This window comes from Rhamphochromis longiceps, linkage group LG11, assembly GCF_057381845.1.
Source record: "Rhamphochromis longiceps isolate RC_006_pf linkage group LG11, R_longiceps_female_GT1.1, whole genome shotgun sequence".
Lineage (NCBI taxonomy): Eukaryota > Metazoa > Chordata > Actinopteri > Cichliformes > Cichlidae > Rhamphochromis > Rhamphochromis longiceps.
Genome location: NC_140567.1, coordinates 37,937,827 through 37,954,453, shown reverse-complemented (window position 1 = coordinate 37,954,453; position 16,627 = coordinate 37,937,827). Strand labels below are relative to the sequence as shown.

General features: G+C 41.6%; 2 long non-coding RNA genes across 2 annotated transcripts; both read right to left on the bottom strand.

Annotated features, from left to right (window-relative positions):
- Positions 1 to 831: 831 nt before the first annotated feature.
- LOC146659969 (uncharacterized) lies at positions 832 to 4,361 on the bottom strand. Its single transcript, XR_014913680.1, has 4 exons — positions 4,220 to 4,361; positions 1,788 to 1,871; positions 1,660 to 1,685; positions 832 to 1,049 (listed from the first exon to the last, which is right to left on the bottom strand). It is a non-coding gene; the product is annotated as an uncharacterized LOC146659969 (long non-coding RNA).
- Positions 4,362 to 11,003: 6,642 nt separating this feature from the next.
- LOC146659968 (uncharacterized) lies at positions 11,004 to 16,497 on the bottom strand. The gene is made up of 4 exons (XR_014913720.1): positions 16,432 to 16,497; positions 12,325 to 12,465; positions 12,205 to 12,224; positions 11,004 to 11,138 (listed from the first exon to the last, which is right to left on the bottom strand). It is a non-coding gene; the product is annotated as an uncharacterized LOC146659968 (long non-coding RNA).
- Between the last annotated feature and the right edge of the window lie 130 nt (positions 16,498 to 16,627).

The window sequence follows — 16,627 nt, the reverse complement described above, 5'->3', positions numbered from 1 at the left end:
ACTATTTGAACATGTCTGAGCTTGAACCATCCAGAGTCTCTGTGCTGCTGAGCTGAGCCTGCTGCAGGAGCTCTGCTGTGTTTTACTCACTTACTCTTAGATGCTCATAACTCTGTACAGAGCTTCTTGCTTGTGGAGTTCTGGCCTCTGGTTGGTCTCTGACACTTACCCTGTACTTATATTTTATTAATTAAAAGGTGAATATATTTTCTTGGTTAGAAATGTTTGATTTATGGCACGACTTTAATACAAAATTGTATTTTCTTCATAAAATAAAACAAATATTTCAGTAACGAGTGTCCATGAAGCAGATTTGTACAACCATAAAACATGGTTACAAATTAGCTTCATAAAGCAACCGTAAAAAACAACAACATTTGACGGCTGGAGGAAGTTCAGTTTTCAGAAAATATCACCTGTGAAGAGCAATGATGATTTCTAACATGAGGCTGGACAGACTGACAGCTGTCAGGCTGCTCTTTCCTTTTTCCTAGTTAAGCTTGCAGTGTTTTTGTTCCTTTCAGTTCTGACGGCCAACACGGACACAGCACGGCGCATCCAACAACTTTCATTTCTGCTTCGTTTGTCACTGCAGGAAAAGAAGACTGGCTGTGGTTTTACGGCCTTTTAAATAACGCTTTAATTTTACTGCTAAGTCTAACATCTGAAGGATGTACAGCAGAAAGACACTCGATCGAGCTTTAATTCACCTGGGTTTATGCAAAATATTTTAAAAGAAGTTGAGAAGTAAGTGCTGATAATTGTTAGGCACGCTAACATAATTCAGGTCAGAGCTGATCCAAAACGCACAAACAATCACTTCACAAATCAAAACGTCAAAGCTTTTATTTTCTCCACGTTTTATTACAGTTTTCATCCCAGATAGCAAGATAATGTCGTTTTTTGTTGCATTTTCACACAGTGTTTCACTGATGACCGTCTTATCATCACTTTGATCTCTGTCGTTGCTCCGCCCACAGTCAGTTCCAGATTTGAAGGACAGCCAATCCCAGCAGAGGCAGCAGTTTCATCTGACCAATCCCTGAAGCCTGAGAGAGGTCACACAGAGGTCAAATAGTTATTTGACTGATGTGACACAAACACACATGCAGAAATGTTCTTCTGGCACAAATTTCACGCCATAAACTTTATTGTTTTTATACTGAGTAAACTTAAACTGGCCACTGGCAGCCATGCACGCCCAAACTCAAAGGTTAAAAATGCTGGAATTTTCTGATGACGCTTCTTTTGTGGGTGATGCTGCCAACATTCATGAATTGTAATGTCATTAAAAACACTGAGGAACACGACTAAACACTGATGGCTGACCTCTGCTTAGCTGTGCTTAGTTTTAGGATTGTTGAAGTCAAAGTTGAAGTAAACTGTCAGAAATTAAAACCTCCTGAATATAAAGTCGGATTTTTTTTTTTTTACTAATTATTTCCAATATTAACATTTGAAGTTTAGAAAATACAAATTTAAGCTCAAACATAAAAAAATCTGGGTTTTCTGATGTTAAACACACGTACAGTTTGGCTGTGTTTAATTTGATCGTTATTACATGACATACAGTATGTGACAAAACAAGGAAAGGAAGCTTTAAGTTAAATATTGCAAATTTGTCCTTCACCAATACGTCTGAAAAAAAAGATGACTCACCTCGTTCATGAGGCCGAGCTCATTATCTAGAAAGACACAAGAAAGCACAGAAGCTGCTGTGAGTACAGCTCAGAAATACTTGTGTTACTAAACAAAGTGTCTGTGTTGTGCAGGTGCTCTGAAGTTACCGTAGTTACTGTAGTCATAGTCTGTAGTGTTATTCTCCGGGTCAGTCATTCTTGTATTGGGAGAGCCCGCCTTCTCACTGTTGCCTGGTGATGAGAATTAAATAGAAACAATAAAATGACCTGATGGGACGATGCTATAACCAAAGGCAAGGCAAGTTTATTTGTATAGCACAATTCAACAACAAGGTGATTCAAAGTGCTTTACAGATATATTAGAAACAAAAACAATGATTAAAAATTGATTAAAACAAGCAAACAAACAAACAAACAAACAAACAAACAAACAAACAAACAAACAAACAAACAAACAAACCTGTATATATATATCTGTATATAAAATCAAAACAGATAAAATCAGTAGTTAAATGTAAGTTTTGAAATTTAAGCTTAAAGTGTGGATTTGGTGCTTTATTCAAATGCAGCTGAGAACAGGTGAGTCTTCAACCTGGATTTAAATAAACTGAGTGTTTCAGCTGATCTGAGGCTTTCTGGGAGTTTGTTCCAGATATAAGGAGCATAAAAGCTGAATGCAGCTTCTCCGTGTCTGGTTCTGACTCTGGGAACTGATAAAAGACCGGATCCAGATGACCTGAGGGATCTGGAAGGTTCATACCAAAGCACAAACAAGCACAGAAGTTGCCTTCTGAGTGTAGATTTTGACAGTCATGTGCCTCTGAAAGTGTTCTTCGCTCAGTTAGATGTTGTGAAGGAGTTTTGTTAAACAAGGAAATCATTCTGTGGACGTTTGTCAAAGCTGGGAGGGCACTTAAAGAAAGCTCCAGGCGATCCAGGAGAGGAGGACAACTGCTGCCTAAGCAAAAACCTGTAGTGATGCCTTATGTGTCCGGAGTATTGGAACAGCTGAGACGCCTTTTTTCTAAACATTGCGTCTCCGTGGCTTTTAAACCCCAAAACACACTGTGGAAAAATTGCAAACAGAGTAACATAGCTTACGCTGTTAAGTGCCAGGAGGATGTAACATCCTGGACAGGGAGGAACGCTGGTTTGAGGGCGGAGTCAAGGAGGCCATTTACGTGAAAAGGGAAAGACCACCTCTGAATCGAGGAGGGGGCCTAAGGGTCCATCTGTCACCATCTTACAATGCTGTGATTGCAGCCGTTCCCCACCTCTCTGTGAATGGGACTCATGACCATTGATCAGTAGCTGTTGATCAATGATCAATGGTAACTGATCAGTGGTCACTGGTGATTGATCAGATTGATTAATTACTTTATAGGTCTGTTTCTAATTACAGATAGATTTCAGCTGGTGTCATGTTTCATGTTTCATGTGTTCAATACTTTTTCCCCGTCTCATTTCTCATCATTGCACATGACTCATGTACATCTAATGGTTTTATTTCTTTGCTTGTGTGGATTGGTTGTTACCAACATCTGGTGAGAATTTCATGTCAGTAGCACCATTTAGAGTTCAACACTTATTTTACCTGCTGCAATATATATTCATGCGTGTTGTTATGTTGAAGTCTTATTTCAAAAATATTAAATTCATTTTTCATCTCAAAAGTTGACACATGGCAGTTTGGGGCAGCATTCTTCTTTGCAGAACCTCTCGAGTTCTAACAGGTTGGATGGCGAGCATTCCTGCAGGCCAATTTCAGATGCTAACTCATGTTTAAGCCTGGACTCTGAGCACCTCAAGGACATTCACAGATGGGCCTGTGAAGCACTGAATACTTTCTGGATGCACTGTATGACGAGGCTGGATGATTTCACAGTGTTTGCATGTTATACCCACATAGCTACATCTTAGCCACCTTATTTCCTGTTTTCTTCATGTCTGCACTCTAAATCCAAACCCACAGATGCAACGTTTCTGAGGCTTGACTACAAAGAAGAACACTTAGTTCTATGAATACACTCATACACACATTTTGCAGTGCAGCTTTTTTTTTTTTTTGCAGCTTTTTTGTACAGCCTGCTAAAATATGACTTTTTGTTCAGAAGTGTTTTTTTATTTCATGACAACAATTTAGTTTTAATGCAGATAGATGATGCTGTCATTAGATTTTTTGTTTGTTTGTTTGTTGTTGTTTTTTAACAACTTTTATCCTTAATGCCAACGACATGTCAAGTAAAGTAGATCAGCGCCTTGAAATGACCTGGTTTTCTACCACATATTTTTAGAGAAAGACGTCAACAACCGTGAGCATCATGGAGCAAGTCGCTTAGGCTTTCAGTTCAAGGGCGAGTCCACAAGCGGTTTATAAAGAGATGTCGTGGATTACAGTGTTGTTTAGCAATTTTAGTCTATAAGCCAAACAAAAAACTCACAATAACTCTTCAACCTGTAACTGAAAGACTGCAACACACTTCTTCATGAATCTTTCGATCAATATCAGACCTTTGAGTGCAAAAGCAGGTTTAGTCTGTTAATTAAAACAGATATGTGAAAGGTTATAGGTCACTCACCACAACAGGACAACATGATCAGAGCAAGCCAGAGAGAGACGGAGAGCAACACATTCATCCTGGACGAGAGACACAAACTGACTGAAAGAGAGAGAGCGCGGGGAGTGTTCAAATAGAAACTCTCCAAACGAGAGAGAACTTGCAGCCTTTAATAACCTCAGCTTTGTGAGTCAGGCCCATCAGGTTTTCTTTTTTTTAGATGAGGCCACGTAAGTTAAAGAAAAAAAGTTTAAGGGCCTGGAGGAGCGACGTGAAAGAAGCAAGTAATGAACTTTAGAAGTAAGTGCCAAAAAGTTGATCCCGTTCATCTGGACGTTTTCAGTGGGAGAAACGTTTCGTCACTCATCCAAGTGACTTCTTCAGTCTCAGCTGACTGCAGAGTTTCCCAATCTCAACAACAGTACATTTGCATAACGTAAGCAAGCAAGGAATTTATGGCACTTTCAGAACAACTCCCAGCTGAAACAAAGTGGTGTACACTTGACATGCCCAAAAATGATACCTTTAATAAGTATACAAACATTGTCATAGAAAGTCTAAGGAGCTTGGAAAGAAAAGCGTCTGGACTTCTTTAAGTTGCTTGAAGACGTTTCACCTCTCATCCGAGAAGCTTCTTCAGTTCTAAGGTCAAATGGTGGAGAGTCCCAGATCCCACATAAGCCGAGGTGTGAAACTGGGTGTGGGTCCCAATCAGCCAGGGCTTCAGGTGAGCTCATTGTGAAACCTGGCCCCACCTTATCATGTGATTTCCTGAGGTCATTTGGCCCAGGATGTGAGTGGGCGTTAAGGCGTCTGGGAGGGATCTCAAAACTGGATTATAGATGGCAGAGAGTTGTCAAGTCAAGTCAAGTCAAGTTTATTTATAGAGCACATTTAAAAACAACCAAGGCTGACCAAAGTGCTGTACAGTAAATACAGATAAAAATACAATAGAACACAATTTCGTAATAACACCTCGCTGATAAAAATAAAATAAAAAATAAATAAACAAATAAATTAAACCTTTCTAAAAGCCAATGAAAAGAGGTGAGTTTTAAGAGCAGTTTTAAAAGTTTCTAGGCTTTTGGAGAATCTGACGTGAGGAGGTAAACTGTTCCACAGTCTGGGTGCAGCCACAGCAAACGCCCTCTCTCCCTTTGTCTTTAATTTATACCTGGGAACATCTAAAAGCATCAGGTCGGCTGACCTCAAAGATCTCCTGGGGCGATAAGTACTAAGGAGTTCTGACAGGTAAGAAGGTGCAGTGCCATTTAAAACCTTAAAAGCCAGCAATAAGATTTTAAAATCAATCCTAAAGGCAACTGGGAGCCAGTGGAGAGAGCAGAGAACCGGAGTGATGTGGTCTCTTTTTTTTGAACCGGTCAACAGGCGAGCGGCAGCGTTCTGCACCAGTTGAAGGCGATGTAGACAGGAACGATCTAGGCCAGCATAGAGGGAATTGCAGTAGTCTAGCCGTGAAGTAATAAAAGCATGGACCACTCTTTCTAGATCGTTCCTGCAAAGGTAAGACTTGACTTTGGCTAAAATCCGCAAATGATAAAAAGATCCCTTAACTACAGAGCTGATTTGTTTATCAAGTTTAAAAGCATTGTCAAAAATAACACCAAGACTCTTAATGGAAGAAGTGCAATCGGAGGTTAGGGGTCCCAAAAAGTCAAGAGAGAAGTTGGGATCTTTAGGAAGCCCAAACACAATGACTTCAGTTTTGCTTTCATTAAGGTGTAAGAAGTTAAGAGTCATCCAAGTCTTAATGTCAGACAAGCAGGAGAGTAGCGGCTGCAAAGAAACATTGCAGTTCAACCTCAGAGGGAGGTAGATCTGAATATCATCGGCAAAGATGTGGAAGGACACATTATGTTTACGGAGCACATCGCCCAGAGGGAGCAAGTACAGAATAAACAACAGGGGGCCTAGTATGGACCCCTGAGGTACGCCACAGGTTAAAGGAGCTCTGGGAGATGACAGTTCACCAAGGTGAACAGAAAAACTCCTATTATTCAAATAGGACTGGAAAAACTTTAAGACAGTGCCCTTTAAACCGACACAGTGTTGAAGGCGGGATAGCAGTATGTTGTGATCAACAGTGTCGAAGGCTGCTGTCAGGTCCAGGGTTACTAAGACAGCAGCACAACCAGAGTCAACAGTTAAAAGCAAATCATTAAAAACTCTCAGAAGGGCAGTTTCTGTGCTATGCCGAGCTCTAAAACCAGACTGGAACTTCTCATAGAGTTGGTGTCGTAAACCCCGCCTCTGTTCAAAGATGGTCGCTCACAGTGGACATAGATGCTTCTTTCACTCCTCTTCCAAACCATCTGTCCTCTCTGTCCAAAATGTGAACATTGGCATCCTCGAAAGAGTGACCTTTGACCTTTAGATGCAGATGGACAGCTGAGTCTTGTCCTGTGGAGGTGGCTCTTCTGTGTTGTGCCATGCGCTTGTGAAGTGGCTGTTTGGTCTCTCCAATGTAGAGGTCTGAGCATTCCTCGCTGCACTGTACAGCATACACCACATTGTTAAGTTTGTGTTTTGGCGTTTTGTCTTTCGGGTGAACCAGTTTGTGTCTGAGCGTGTTGCTGGGTCTGAAATGCACTGGGATGTCATGCTTGGAGAAAACTCTCCTGAGTTTCTCTGATACACCGGCTACATAGGGGATGACAATGTTGTTGTCTGTCCTTCTTCCCTCGCTGGTGTCTGGTCTTCTTTTCTGTGCATCTTCACTGACTTGATGAAAGCCCCATTTAGGATAGCCGCACGTTTTGAGTGCTTCCTTTACATGTGTGTGTTCCTTCTTTTTCCCTTCAGGCTTAGAGGGAACATGTTCTGCCCGGTGGTGTAGGGTCCTAATTACTCCAAGTTTGTGTTCCAGAGGGTGATGGGAGTCAAAGAGGAGGTACTGGTCCGTGTGTGTGGGCTTCCGGTAAACTTCAATGTTGAGGTTGCCGTTCTCTTCAACGTGCACGGCATAGTCCAGGAAAGGCAAACAGTTATCGGTGTCGATAGAAAGAGATAACATCAAGGAACACCATAGTTCTTTCCGTTTCAGTACTTCCACATTGACACAGTGCGCACTGAGAACCTGAAGTTCTGTGAATTTGTTGATATTGAAAACAGAACAATGCTTTCTCACAGCTTTGCTCCGAGGCATTGAGAGGATGATACAGATATTTTCACCCATAGTGATCAAGAAGTTTTTTGAAGATGACTTCAGTGAGATCTACCTCTGGCACATGCACTCACTCATGTCTGTGTTCCACACAAACATTCAAGAAGTGGAGATATCACCTGAATTTCAGGAGCGGGACCACTCCTCGTTCACGCCCCGTCTGGCCTCAGGCTAGAAAAACCCCTTCTCCAACACCCGCTGTTCTCATTTTCATGCCCCCTGCCCCCCCCCCCCCTTTTTCTTTCCTCTCTTCTCCTCTTCTCTCCTCCCTTCCTTTCCTCCCTTTATTTCTCGTTAGTACAGGGGGATCCGCCCGGCCCGAGAGCCGTCGCCAGTCCCCTTCAAGCCCTTCCCCAAACCGCAGCACTAATCACTAGGGATGGGTATTGATTCAAGGTTCAAGGTTCAAGGTTCAAGGTTCTTTATTTGTCACATGCATAGTTATACAAGTATAACACACAGTGAAATGTAGCCTGACACGCTCCTCGACATGTGCAAAAAAATTGATAAGATTTTCACGATTCAGATTCCATTTTCGATTCTGTTTAACGATTCGATTCTTCATCGATTCTTTTTAAAAAGGAGAACACTAAGGTCGATTAGCTCAGAACTTTGTTTTATATCTTCTCTTTGAACAAGATAGAAATTTAGGAGTAACATGGCCTTACAAACCCAGCAGTGAGATCTTAAGAGATCCAGCCTGCGGCTCTTCAATGGGGTGTCACAGGGTCCCCGGGAAAAAACATTGTAAATGTAAAATAATAAAATAAATATTCTTCTGTAGCAATAACAAAGTATAACATAAATCATTCTGTAGCAATTACACAAGAATATCCAGTAATGTCCCTGCCTACAATTAAACACATTCACTTACTGAAAATCATCTGCTGTGGCAAATGGGTGCAAACCTTTGACCACAAACTGAGTCACTGCTCGGTGACATTAGTCTATCCCGGCCTGAAAGGAGACGCTACCGGCAGACTGCAGCGAGAACTGGCAGCATCTGAGCCAGACTCTGTCTCTCTCATCATGGTCACTAAATGCACAGTAATGGCAGGTTTGTAATAAGGCAGATCGCACTAACATAATATGCACTGTTAGTTGATTATTTACCTGCCGCATTAACGGGAGAGGACGTGCAAACGTTACCGCTGCTGCTGGGTTGAGATTCACGAGTCCGGAGCGGAATTAAAAACACGACATTCATTTAAGGTTATCACGTGTTTTGTGAGCAAATGCTTTTGATATTCGTAGTGTTTCCTCCCTTAAATGAAACATCTACTTTGCAAGTATTGCAAGTTGCCCTGTTGTCATCTGTTCTCATAAAGTGTAACCAAACTTTTGAGCGTTTGAGCTGCTTACGCGCCGTGTTTCCTGCCAGGTAAATGATGCTCCGCAACATGGTGACGTCATTCGGGGCGACTGGAATCGATAAGGGAATCGTTTGCAAAAATGGCAAACAATTCCAAGGAACTGAAACAGTGGGAACCGGTTCTCAACAAGAACCGGTTTTCGATACCCATCCCTACTAATCACACTTCCTCATTCCTCATTTCCCATCGTTATCAAGGAAGTAGTGCCTGCTAGTGAAATGGAAAAAGAAAACCTGAGGTTAAAAAAATGTTGAACAGCATCCACACCATTCTTTATGAACGTAAGAGCAACAACTTCATGTCCTTTAAAGTTAAGGGACTACTTGTGTGCCGATGGTGCGCATCCTGCCCGGAGTGTCAGCTGGTTAACCAGCCGGCCATCCCAAATGCACCTTTGTGCCTACTGCCGTTTGAGTGCATATGCATGGGCTTCATTGGGCCATTTCAGTGGACTGCATTGCTTTTGTCACCCTTTTTAACTGAGTAATCTGAATTGATCAAATACGCAGTAATCTGTCATCTAAAGTCGAATAAAAACCAAATATGTGGAATCTACTCTTGTTGGGTTCAGTCAGGATCGTAGTGGTAACTCAACTTAGAGAAGAAAAACCCTCCACTCAAAATGAGACACTGACAATGACTTAAAGGAGAAAAGAGATTTGAGTGTATTCACACATTTAAATTGCCCAAAAACACATCGACATGAACCCAAACCATTTGAATTATTGCAAACATGTAGTTCACCACAATAATTCGCAGCAGATTTCTACCACATAAAAAACCAGCCGGTATATTCTTCACGGAATACATTAACTCAACACGGTACAGGACTGAACCTTTCACAACAGCTTTTTGCATCTTTCTCCGTGCAGGCGGGTGCAGTGAAAGAAAGTCACCGTGAGCAGCTCTATGGACTATGAAGTGATATGGTCGCACAACCTCCTTAAAGCGTGGAGAGAAGCTGAACCTGCTTCTCTGGTGAGGATGGTTTAAGAAAGATAAGTTGGGGCCAGAGGTGCCAAATTGCACATATCTATTTTGATAACCATCTCACACAGAGAGCAGATGTTGCTGCAGTACGACTCTCATAGAGCATCGTTTTGAAACGCAGCCTGGTGTGACGGTACGTTCACGGCCCTACATGAACATAAGAGACTAATTGTTTTGAAAGAATTGACTAAAATGCTGAAAACGGGAGTGATAAAAGAATCGCACAGGGTGAGGTGTAGCCCCATAGTTCTGGTTGTGAAGAAAGATTCTGTGTCTACCACAAGGTGAACGAAGTTGATGTGTATCCCATGCCCTGGGTGGACGAGCTCCTGGACCGGTTAGGCACAGCTCAATTTTTCGTGACACTGTATTCAACCGAAAGAAGTATGCAGTTGGACGGAGGGAGGTACAGTATGTGGGGTAGCACTTGGGGCAGGTGCGTCCACAGGTGGAGAAAACAGCAGTAATTGCATCATGTCTGCACTCCAAGACCAAAAATCTGTATGTTTGGTCTTTCTGCACATAATCTGTTTATAATTATTCAGCCATTTATATTACCCATATCTGCATATACCAGCATATACATACATTTGCCCATAGTACATCTATATAATTGCTCTTAATGCACTTACTACTCTTGCACTTCTGATTAGATGCAAAACAGTATTTTGTTACCCCATGTTCAAACATGTTTATGACAGAGGTAAGAAGATTCCTGGGGCTGGCTGATTATTTTTGCTGGTTCATGCCCGGGTTTGAGGACCTAACCAGCCCAGAATGGTGCCCCAGATCTAGTCTAGTTGACGGAGCAGTGCCAGGCAGCATTTGTGAAGGTGAAAAAGTCTCTGTTTAGGGAGCCACTGCTCCACACGCCTAACGTCCTGCAGACGGACACCTCGAACAGAGGGCTGGGGGCAGTTTTGTCCTAACAGGTAAGGGTGGTCGGCCGTACATGAGCTGAAAATTGAACGACCAAATAATGAGGTACAACATTGTAGAGAAGGAGTTTCTGGCAATCTGACACGTGGTGATTTCCTGCATTATTACCTCCTGGGACACTCATTCACCCTCTGCTCAGAAAACACCTCGCTACAGTGGCCCCACAACATAAATGATCCCAACACCCAGATCACCCGGTGGAATCTGGCTTTGCAGCCTTTTAACTTCAAGGTGGTCCATAGTGCAGGGACGCAGACGGTTGTGGCCAAAAATAATAAACACAATCACTCCATGAATGAAATAGTTTCAAAAATTAAGTCTTTTATTTTTTATTTTTTATTACAACTTGTGCAGATAAAGCTTCTGTCTTTGGCTCCGCCCACAGTCAGTTCCAGATCAGAAGGACAGCCAATCCCAGCAGGAGCAGCAGTTTCATGTGACCAATCCCTGAGGCCTGAGAGAGGTCACACAGAGGTCAAATAGTTATTTGACTGATGTGACACAAACACACATGCAGAAATGTTCTTCTGGCACAAATTTCACGCCATAAACTTTATTGTTTTTATACTGAGTAAACTTAAACTGGCCACTGGCAGCCATGCACGCCCAAACTCAAAGGTTAAAAATGCTGGAATTTTCCGATGACGCTTCTTTTGTGGGTGATGCTGCCAACATTCATGGATTGTAATGTCATTAAAATTCTGTCATCAGATAAAAATAAGTTGTTGTCATCAACATAAGTGATTAGTTTGTTACAGATGGCGTGCTGGTACCACATCAGAATCCTTATTTAAAGCTTCCTTTATTCCTCACAGCACAGATTCAATGAAGCGAACATCACTCAGATATTTTCACCATATTGAGATGATAAAAGCTCAAAGCTGCTCCACATCATCGTTCTACAACAAGCTCACAGGCTTGTGTTTGAGTTCAGGTGACATACGTGACACAAAACCACAAACATGCAGACGGGACAGAAACTGTTTATCAAGCGTCTGCAGGAAAGTTAGACCAACTAAAAAGCCACAAGTAAGTGACGGGCTTACACGCCAGCTTTACTTGTAGTTTTGAAGTAGTTTTGAAGTAACGTCGGAAAAATAAAAGTCAGCTAAACACTGATGGCTGATCTCTGCTTAGCTGTGCTTAGTTTTAGGATTGTTGAAGTGAATCCAGCGGGCATCTGTCAGAAAACCTCCTGAATATAAAGTCGGATTTTTTTTCTAATTATTTCCAATATTAATGTTTAAAGTTTTAAAAAGTACAAATTTAAGCTCAAACACAAAAAAAAAATCTTTGGATTTTCTGATGTTAAACACTCATTTTGTGACATGTGTAATCAGGATTTCTGGAGGTGTTTCAGTGTGTTTTTGCAGTTCAGCTGTGTTTAATGTGATCGTCCACAGTTATTACATGATAGTATGTGACAAAAATAAGGAAAAGCAAAATAACCAAATAAATCTTTTCCAGTTTTAAGTTGTAAATCTGTCCTTTACCAGTACATCTGAAAAAAGATGGCTTACCTTGTTCATGGGGAAAAAATCTAGAAAGACAAGAAAGCACAGAAGCTGCTGTGAGTACAGCTCAGTAATAGCTGTGTTACTAGATAAAGTGTCTGTGTTGTGCAGGTGCTCTGAAGTTACCATAGTTATTGTGGTCATTCCCAGTGTTATTCTCTAGGATGTTATCGTAGTCATAATAACCATAGGAGCCATGATAACTGTAGTAATAATTCTGCAGGAATGCGATTTCTTCATGGTGCAAGTTTTCCTTTTCAACGATTCCTGGCGATGAAGATTAAGCAGAAACATTATAATCATGTCACCTGATTGAAAGTGGGCTAAAAACAAACTACAGACAACCAACAAACTCTACAAGCCTGGCAGGTTTTTCAGTTATTGAACTTTTTGGTTTTAATGTACCAAATATTAATTTAGTGGTATGACGTTGTTTAACAAATTTCCTGTACTGATCTCTCTCATGTAATTGCATTAAAAAAACAGGATGTTAACGAAACATTCTGTAATTAGTTAAGATGGCAGTTGGGGTCAAGACCGGTGGGAGTGAACCCTGATGTGACGTTATGATGAGCAGAGTAAGAGCAACCCAACAGGATGGCACCGGATCTGACATAAACGGTAGTAACCAGACCGAAAAGCAGCGCACATTTCGGTGCTTTTATTTCCCTGAGCTGTGATACACTTTGGATTCTAGCCAATCATTTTACCTTTCCGAGGATAGTAGGCGGGTCCAGGTACGTATGTTCTGTTAGAGCAGAGCTACAGATTAAAAATGCCCAAAGCGAAGCGGTCAAAAGTCTGGCTGTACTTCACAGCAAAAGATGTAAACTCAGCAGCAACAAGTGCTTTAAGCTGATACTGTGATACTGTCAAAGGAGGTAACACCAAGAATCCGATGAAACACCTGGTGACGTATAGCATTTTGTTAAAAGCCGAGAAATGCGCCGTATTTGGTAGCTTGCTGCGAGACCTCACACCGAGCGCATCTACTGCGGGTGTGGTGCCTGTTATCGGACCCGGAGTTAGCAACATCCCCCAAAAACACGAAGAGGAGAGTCCTGGCCCCTAGCCCTGCCAGTGTAGCAGAAATGATGAGGATGATGATGCAGCAGCAGCCGTTCTTCTCTGCGTGAGTAGCTTAATGTTGTTCGTGTGTAATTTACGTTGAGTAGGCTAACCACGTTATTACATTAATGCATGTAAGGTGAACTAGCAAACATCATCATAGCTACATGCGGCTGTCCTCTTGTTTGATGGCAGATGCTCCCTTCACCCTGGCCAAAAAGGCTAAAATGACCAAAGAAAAAGTGGAAAACAGTTAAACATGAGAGGTTCTTGGACAAAGTTTGTGTTTTTCCATTGTTTAAGCACCGGTTTGAGCACCGTTTAAGCACCGGCACCGTTTCAAAAGTACCAGTTTGGTACTGGTATCGGATAAAACCTAAACGATATCCATCCCTAGTAATAAGTAACTAATTACTTCTGAAAATAAGTAACAGAATTATTTTCTTGGAGAAGTAATCAATAATTATTATTTAACTACTATGTTCAAGTAACTTGACCAACACTGCTGATGGATGACCTCCATGGAGCACGTCTGAAGACTGTGCATGCTTAGTTTTTAGGACTGTTGAAGTGAATCCAGCAGTTAGTGTTGCCAAAAGTTTGGAAATAATTAGCAAATAATCTTATTTTAAGAAATAATGCAGAAAACATCCTGATTCCCTCCAAAAAAGGACAGGCGTGATCGTTCTCTCAATCAGCATCACATCTTTCATGTAAAACAGCTTAAATCCACACTGGATTTTAGAGGGATTAAAGGATGTTCTGGTTCCAGTTCACTCACCACAGCAGACTAACATCATCAGAGACAGCCAGAGACAGATGGACAGCAAGACATTCATCCTGGACGACAGACACAAACTCACTGAAAGAGCTTCACGACTTTAAACATCAGACTCAACTGACGAGGAAGTGAAAAAGCGCTGAAAATAAACCTTTGTCTTCTTGTTAGTCTGCTTTAACTTCACATGCAGACTGAATATACTACCAAGGAGTATTAGGGCCACATTAAGAAAGAAAAATATTATTAATCATTTCGAGAATAAAGGCAAAATTTCAAGATTACAGGTGTAATTCTATTTGGATATATGTGGTCAGTGTACGCGGGGAAACTGCGACCCTCAAGGAAAAAACAAAAATGTGTGGCGAGTAGAGATGGACTGATTCGATATTACATATCGGTCCGATACTGACCTAAATCACTGGATCGGATATTGGAGAGAAATAAAAAATGTAATCTGATCCATTAAATATCACAAAAACACCTCACAAAACTTGTGACATGGCGTAACTCGGCTCATAACCATAGCACGTCGAAAGAGTATGCGTCATGTGACAGAGCGGCTGTGGCGTGCGAGACCTGATGGCGGTCTGGTTGAGCATTTGGAGCCTCGCTACGTCCTTCCAAACCGGCATTTCATCTCTGAGAGAGCTATCCCAGAGAAGTAAAGCAAGTGTGTAAGTTCATGTCTGAATGTTTTTCAAGCATCCCCACGTTAAGCTTAACAATGGAGCGACTGCCTCCCCCTCCCTCTCCTGTTGCTACTTCAATCATGAAATTGATTAATGATCAGCTGATCGGCTTTTCTGTCACGAGTCCGTCTCAGAAAGAGGAAACCAGCGGCTGAACAACAGCAGCACGTTTAAGCTTGATAAGCTGTTGTTAGAATTTATTTAATATTACTTTCTACACCAGGATCTTTTTCTACAGCTGACGTAACTGTGCGGGGGCGGATCTAGCATGGTTTAGCCAGGGGGGCCGATAGGGCATGAACAGGGAAAAGGGGGCACAAAGACATACTTTTCTTTCTTATTCTCATTTAAAATGTCGAGCTTTTAATAAATAATTATCTGAATTTTACAAAGTTTTAATCTGATGTAAAACTGATAGAATTCCTTTACTGTATATAGTAACTATTAACTCTAATATACCCTATTAAGCTATAGCACTTTTTTCTTTGGGAAGGTACCATCTGTGCAGTCTGCAATTCTGTTGAGGGAAGATGCTGAATCTATTTAATTACTGTGGAAGAAAAAAAAATTTACGCCCGGCCCCGCCAATCGGCCACCAGGAGTGAGCCGGTACATACATGAGCGCCCAGCCCCAGACGACAAGGACCACCAACACACCAACGTCTGAGGGCATCAGCCACCAGCAATTATTAATTAGTCAGATAAAAGGCACTGGGGAACTCAGCAACACAAAACGACCTGGACATCCACGGAAGACAACAGTGGTAGATGATCACAGAATTATTTCCATGGTGAAGAGAAACCTGTTCACAAAAGCTGGGCAGAATTCTTCTTTGCAGAACCTCTCAAGTTCTAACAGGTTGGATGGCGAGCATTCAGGCCAATTTCAGATGCTAACTCACGTTTAAGCCTGGACTCTGTCTGAGCACCTCAAGGACATTCACAGACAGGCCTGTGGAGCTCTGTGAATACTTTCTGGATGCACTGTATGACGAGGCTGGATGATTTCACAGTGTTTGCATGTTATACCCACATAGCTACATCTTAGCCACCTCATTTCCTCTTTTCTTCATGTCTGCACTCAAACCCACAGATGCAACGTTTCTGAGGCTTGACTGCAAAGAACATTTTCATCAATACACACATTTTGTGCGCTAACATCAGTGCAGCTTTTTTGTACAGCCTGCTAAAATATGACTTAAAACATCTTTTTGTTCAGAAATGTTTTTTTTATTTCATGACAACATTTTTGTTTTTATGCAGATAGGTTATGCTGCCATTAGTTTTTTCTAGGTTTATCTTTAATGCTGCTTACACTCCAGTTTTACTCTTAAGTGTAAAAACCAGAACATGTCAAGTAAAGTAGATCAGCGCCTTGAAATGACCTGGTTTTCTACGACATATTTTTAGAGAAAGACGTCAACAACCGTGAGCATCATGGAGCAAGTCGCTTAGGCTTTCAGTTCAAGGGCGAGTCCACAAGCGGTTTATAAAGAGATGTCGTGGATTACAGTGTTGTTTAGCAATTTTAGTCTATAAGCCAAACAAAAAACTCACAATAACTCTTCAACCTGTAACTGAAAGACTGCAACACACTTCTTCATGAATCTTTCGATCAATATCAGACCTTTGAGTGCAAAAGCAGGTTTAGTCTGTTAATTAAAACAGATATGTGAAAGGTTATAGGTCACTCACCACAACAGGACGACATGATCAGAGCAAGCCAGAGAGAGACGGAGAGCAACACATTCATCCTGGACGAGAGACACAAACTGACTGAGACAGACAGAGAGAGAGGGGGGGAGTGTCTAAATGGAAACTCTCCAAACGAGAGAAAACTTACAGCTTTTAATGAGCCTCAGCTTTGTGAGTCGGACACAACAGGTTTTTT